The sequence below is a fragment of the Capsicum annuum genome, chromosome 7 (assembly GCF_002878395.1).
Source record: "Capsicum annuum cultivar UCD-10X-F1 chromosome 7, UCD10Xv1.1, whole genome shotgun sequence".
NCBI classification, from domain to species: domain Eukaryota; kingdom Viridiplantae; phylum Streptophyta; class Magnoliopsida; order Solanales; family Solanaceae; genus Capsicum; species Capsicum annuum.
Window position 1 is genome coordinate 107,962,961 of NC_061117.1, and position 6,791 is coordinate 107,969,751.

A 6,791-nucleotide genomic window follows, 5' to 3' on the forward strand; every position below is an offset into this window, starting at 1 on the left:
GCCAATGCTACGGCTGACACCCGTACCAATTCCACCCATGTTAACCCATAGTAGTTCCACAAAAACCTCTAACCAAAAGAATATTAAAATCCAATAGTGATATGGCCCCAACCATAGCCAAAATGAAAATCCATAAATAAATCAAATTATGAAATACTATCCATAAAATGGAGCCTTCCAGAATGATGGAAACTCACAACTCAAATCCAAAAATTAACCCCCGAATGTCCGAATGCTAAATAGGAGGAGTGGAAAGGTTGGCTCCCATATCATGTGGGGATACAACCGCCCAAAGATGGGTTAGTGAGTGAACACTAGCATGAACTCAGGATAAGGATAAAATAATGTCATTTATTAAAACCAAGTAGAATAATCCATATGCACTCAAACCATACACACATATATATAACCATACTCAGAAATGGATTTGGTTTAGCATGCATTTAAAACCATTAACCTGGGTATGCAAAGCTTAACCATGTTAAAACCATCCACGGGCTATATGGATCCAGTGTAACCCCATGAACTAGCCTCAATGTGAGTAGCCGCATGAACCAGAGATAGAATAAGAGTTAGAGATTCTCATATACCCTTCACTCTCCATAATACATATATACAATGTACTTAGAGGATTCCTGGGTACCTCATTGTATCATATACAGTGTCCATGACCTACCCCTTATGTCAATAAACATGAGATTTTGGTGCTCGTCCATTGGATTCCAACCTTTATGGTTAGCTTTCAAACCCCATCATTATTGCCCAATTAAAACTATTTTCCAACCAAACCATTATTCCATTATTATTAACTGAGGCTATTAGATAGTGGTATCATCATATCGACTATAACTAGCAAGTATTGTCCTTATCCAAACCTTTTAATCAATGAGGGATTCCATGTACCCATAGACCATGTTATCTAATTAACATGGGGGATTCTTATGTACCCCAAAGTTTTTCATTACCATATTAACTTGGGGATTCCCTTGTATCCCACAAGTATGTTTATTAAGCCAAACCATACCATAACCATTCCAAACCATTTAAACCATTAGGCTTCCATTACCATGTTTAAACCATGCAATAGTTCCTTTAGAAATCCAATTACATAGTAAAATCATTATCATAGGTATTTTATCAAACATATTGGGGGCATAGTATTTCCAAAACCACCATTAAAACATATTTAAAGAATAAAAAAACCATAACAAAGAATTTATAACCAAAACCCCCAAATCATATTTGAAAACCCAAATCATACAATATCCAAACAATGAAGACATTACACAAAATTATGCCTTTAGTTGGAAATAACAATGAGGGAAGAGAACATGCCTTAAACCAAGAAGATGATGGAGATAAATCACCAAGACAAGCCTCAATTTACTCCTTAGGATAAAACCCTAGTTTTCATTGCCCAAGAACTCTAGAGAAGATTTAAGAATGTTTTCTAAGTGTTTAAGAATAGAATATTAGGGAAAATAACCTCCTAGTATTAATATAAGCCGTGTGCCCTTATTACGATAAGTGGGGAAATATCCAGATTACCTTCACTTAAACAACATTTAATTCCCATCAGAGGGTAGACTGACCTTACGAGTCGTACCCATCTTGTATGAGTGGTCCCCACCTCTCATACCCTAGTCCTTCCCTCTTAGACCTAACACTATCCAAGTTATTACACACCAAAACCCAAGTTGTATCCAAGTGTACGACTAGTCCCCATAAATTGTACCCTGGCAAAATAGAATCCTAAGAAGTTTGAACACTAAAAACTATACTAGTCCTGGGTATGACTCATAACCTGGCTTATGTATCATGGTAATCCACTCGTACTTAGATCTTAGTTAAGTTACTTAGCCAAAGATTAATGAAGTAACCAAACAACCCGTATCCACCGTCACGGCTTATACCACCCAATTCATAAGCATTTCAGAAACCATATCCATCCAACCAATACTGGTCGGTATACGACTGGACTATACCATCCGTACCCAAGTCTATGATTCGTTCCCTAAGTCATATCATGTCTAGAAACCAGAAATTAAGGAAATTTTCCAAGGTCCAAAAACCAGGGTATTTTACCCACCATCTACGGCTTTGCTACTCAACCTTATTTAAACCCCTATTAAATCATTCACACATTCCCAACAATTTACCAAGGAGTCCTTTAATTAGGCATTAACCAATTGTATCTTCATACCAAAATTAGAGATTGCAAGTTTGTTACCTAATGCCATATAAACAATTAAACCAAATTAGACTCTATCATTTCCAATTAACTAAAAGCATTTATAATTAAACCATGGCCTCCAAGGCCTTTCTAAACCAATTGAAGATAACCAAAACAAATACATGTCCTTTAACCATTTCTGCAATGTAAGGATTAAAAAATAGTAAAACTATGTGACAAAATCATTCTCATTGACAATTTCACAAATAGGTTGAGGGCATTACATTATCAAAGCCAAACTCATCAAATTATGGGGTTAAACCATATCCCCTTCATTAAATCACCATTCCTATGCATCCATATGTGCAAAACCATAATTAAAATATGTATAATCACAATTTAAACCATGAAAAACAATATTCAACAATATGCATTCAAGCCCTTCAACCTTGATTTCAAAACCACCACTAATGAATCATGAACAATTCCTTAAAAATGTGTTTTTAGTAAACTAGCATTGAGAAAAGAGTCACATTCTTGAATTACAAAAATTTGTGAAGTGAAATACATTCTTAGGCCCTTAGATGACCATTTTGGATAAACCCTAGCCAATTTTTCTTGAGAAGAATTTGAGAGAGTAAAGAGTATTTTTAATCTTGTAAAGTAAGGAATGAATGACCACAAAGTCTTGTAGGGATATGGGGTCTTAAGTTTTTTAAGAGGGAAATATATAAAGTACCCCAGTTGCGAGTCAACCCCTTGACGCGTGACCACAATATACGACTTGTACCATTTAATCATCACCAAGACATTGAGTTGGATACACATAGACTGTCTACCATACGACTCCATGACCCCACTCTTGACTTGACTATACGACTCATATAGTCTAGTCATATCCAAGTCAGAACCCAAGGGATTGGATACTAAACAACATACGACTCAACCTTAGCACTTGTAATATATCCTCATTGCTCTCAGTGAGCCACTAATACTTAAAGCAAAGTTATGTAACTATGTTCCTGATTTGATAAAGGATTGACCAAATAACCCATCATCACCCCTAACAACCTATACCACCAAGTCATAACCATAACAGAACTGTAACCACCATTCACTAGACACATAAAGACTAGGGTCACTGGGATAGTAAGCTCAAAGCTCTAGAAATTTTCAAGGCCCAAAACGTAGGTTGTTTTATAAGTATGGGTGTGTTTCTGCATTAAAATATGCTAATTCATGCTTTGACCCATAATTCAAGGATTAATGATCCAAAGTAGGGGAATCTGACACCCCAGGTCTTGGATACCACAAAATTTAATGTTTTGAACTCACTGTCCAAACTACGACTAACCTTATAAGTCATAACGTGTTATTACGGGTCATATGACTCCATTTATAGGGTTCTCAGTAAAGGTAGCCTAAGTTATTATCCTAATTATGAATGTCTCTTAATGAATCGTAAAGAATCCAAATGAGTCATATGGTCCCCATCTATACTCAAACTAGTATGTCCCTCAAGTGGTTTTGTCTTGAATATAAATTGGACCATTTGAGTCATAAGGTCACCTGAAGAGTCATATCGTGTGAATCTAGAGTCATCGAAGAAGGGTACTTCAGCTATTATCTTGACTATGACTTGTAGTGATGAACCGTAAGACATCTTTATGAGTCGTATAGTGGCTCGTAGTCACTAGCAATAATTTTTTAGTTTTTAATTAAGTGAACTTTGGAAATTTACCCTTTTTTCCCAAATCATGACCCGTCCCATAAAACCCCTTTTATGGTGTCATTATCACTCCAAAAAAATTGAAATAACTTCTAAATAACTCTCAATTCTCCAATGTCAATATACGTAGAGTTCCTAAGAAATTGATCAATTAGAGCTCCCAAGGGAAAATTCCCTCCACAACTCTTGATATTTCAGTCTTGTTACTCTTCCCCAACTATAACTTTGAGAAAACATCTATTTTAATATTTCTCCATATGGTTTTGATGTTGGTTTTGAAACATGGGTTGAGGATTTTGAATGATTGTTGATTATGTGATATTATGTTTATATATGTATTTTTTGTGTTTTATATTATGGATTTGAAATCAATTTGATGCATGTGTTTGGTGAATAAACTAGGGGATTGTAATTTCCTCAAATTTTGTGAATATTGATAATTGAATTGGTAATAACTGATGTGCTGGCTTCTCGACACAACATTTGAGGCTTTTAACTTTGAATAATTGTATGTTCTTAAGTAAACTGTGTGGTTTTTAATCATATATTTTTTTCTTATGCGGGAGAAGTCATGGTCTGAGAAAAAAATGTAAAAAGGATTAAAAGGTTATTTTGGTGACTAGTGGTGATAAAATGTTAGGTAAGTGATGAGTTATCAGCTTAGCCGTCAGCCTGAAGAATTGTGTGAAGAGTGAAGTGACGAGTAGAATGATAAGTCATCAGCCAAGTGATAATTCATCATCCTAGTTGTCATCCTAAAGTAGTGTGTGAAAAGTCAAGCGACAACTAGACTAATAAGTCATGAAAGAAGTTATAAGTCATCAGCTTAGTCGTCATCCTTAAGCAGTGTGTGAAAATTCAATTAACGACTAGACTGATAAGTCATTATCCAAGTAATAAGTCATCTGCTATATTGTCAACTAGAGATTGAATTTAGTTGTTGAAGAACTTAGTTGATGACTTGGCTGACAAGTTATCAACTAAGTGATAAGCTATCAGCCTCGTCGTCAATTGTTGTGCAAAAGTTTTAGTGTTTGAATTTTAAAATTTGAATTTTATGGATATAAATAGCATATTTTAGGGTTTCCTGAGCATATTTTGACTATTCCGAACAAAATCTAGTTTAGCTGTTAGAGCACTGAAGTCTTGAATTCATCTTTTTAGCTAGTTCTCGGGCTAAAATGGTGAATCTTTGAAGGAGAACAATATTTGATTTTATGTTTTGTACGTTTAACTCTTTCAAATTATGAATTAATCTTTTGTAATCTCTCTTAAATTCATGAGGAACTAAACCCCATAACTAGACTTGTGGAAACTATGATTAATAATTTGTTTATTTATTAGTTTAGGTTAGATTTGAGTGATTGTGAGATTCATCTTGGTAATTCTATTATTTTAACTATTTTTATCGGATGCAAACAATAGAACATGTATTACGTTAGTTTTCTTAAAGTAATAAATTAACTAAATGTAGTGAATTATAAATGAGGATTTGGAAATGTAAATTTTCCATCTATTGGTTAATGTTGTAACAAGACTAATAAACTTGAAATAAAATAATTGAGAATATAATGTTTTCCTTATTTTGGGATAATTAGGGAGCTAATATCTAAGTAGGTTGAACAACAATTTAATAAACTGCAAACATTAATAATTTGGTGTTTCCCTCAAGTCATGAGAGTCAAATATCGTAACTGCTATTTAACAATATTATTAATCAGAGTGATCACAACTCTAGTTCAAATTAATTACTAATTTGTAATTCCACAAAATTAACTTTGAGTTTTTGAGAAAAACTAAAACGTTAAGTATTAATTATTATGATAACCCCCTCTCCCCCCACCATTTAAAGAAAAATCTTGACTATTAGTCAGTTAAATCACAAATCATCTTAATCAACACACATTCCCTATGGGATTCAACCCCAATCTTGTTGGGTTGTATATTTCACAACAATCTCTTATACTTTAAAAAATGTGTAATTTGGGTGTATCAAATTTTGGTGTCCCTGTTGGGAATATAGTTGTCAATTAAGGATATGTGCATTAATCGTTTCTTAGTCAAATTTCCAAATTTTACTTTTATTTGTTGTTTTTGATATTTCTAGACTATTTATTATGCATGTTATGAACTCGATGTTCAGGAGAGCCTTTGTTACCTTTCAACTAAGAACCCAAAGAATAGAAAGCATGGATGAACAATAAGAGGTTCCAAGACTAGCCGCATTGGAAAATGTATAGGTTTACCAATAGAATCCAAAATACCCGATCATTTACCTAATGTGGATGATGGTGACTTGGGTGATGATGAGTTGGTTTTTCCTTTGAACAGGAAACGGGCTGAAAAAAATCATACCGACAAATCAAAATCATCAAGCAAGAGATAGAGTGCACCAAAAGCATGTGGTGTAGTTTGATTTAGATGATGATGACGATGATAATTTGGATAAAGATGGATCTACTGGAGAAATTATCCCACCACCATTGGCTCCAGGGTTAAAATTTAATATCATGGTCATAATGATCCTACTGCTCAACTTGAAAGGGCTATTTGGTGGACTACCAAGGGATAATCCTAATATATATTTGGTGAACTTCATCAATATTTTCAATTCATTTGACAATCATGGAGTGGGACAAAATGCCATTAATCTGAGGTTATTCCCACTGTCTCTATCTGTAGAGACAACACTATGGATGAATGACTTGGCACCTAATCCTATAATAAACTAGAGGCAACTGAAATGAGATTTCCTAGAAGGCTATGTCCACCTTCCAGGATGTTACAATTAAGGGATGAGATCAACAACTTTAGGCAATTGTCTAATAAGACCATTCATAAAACTTGGAGTAGGTTCAAGAAGAAGTTGATGTAGTGTCCAAATCAAAA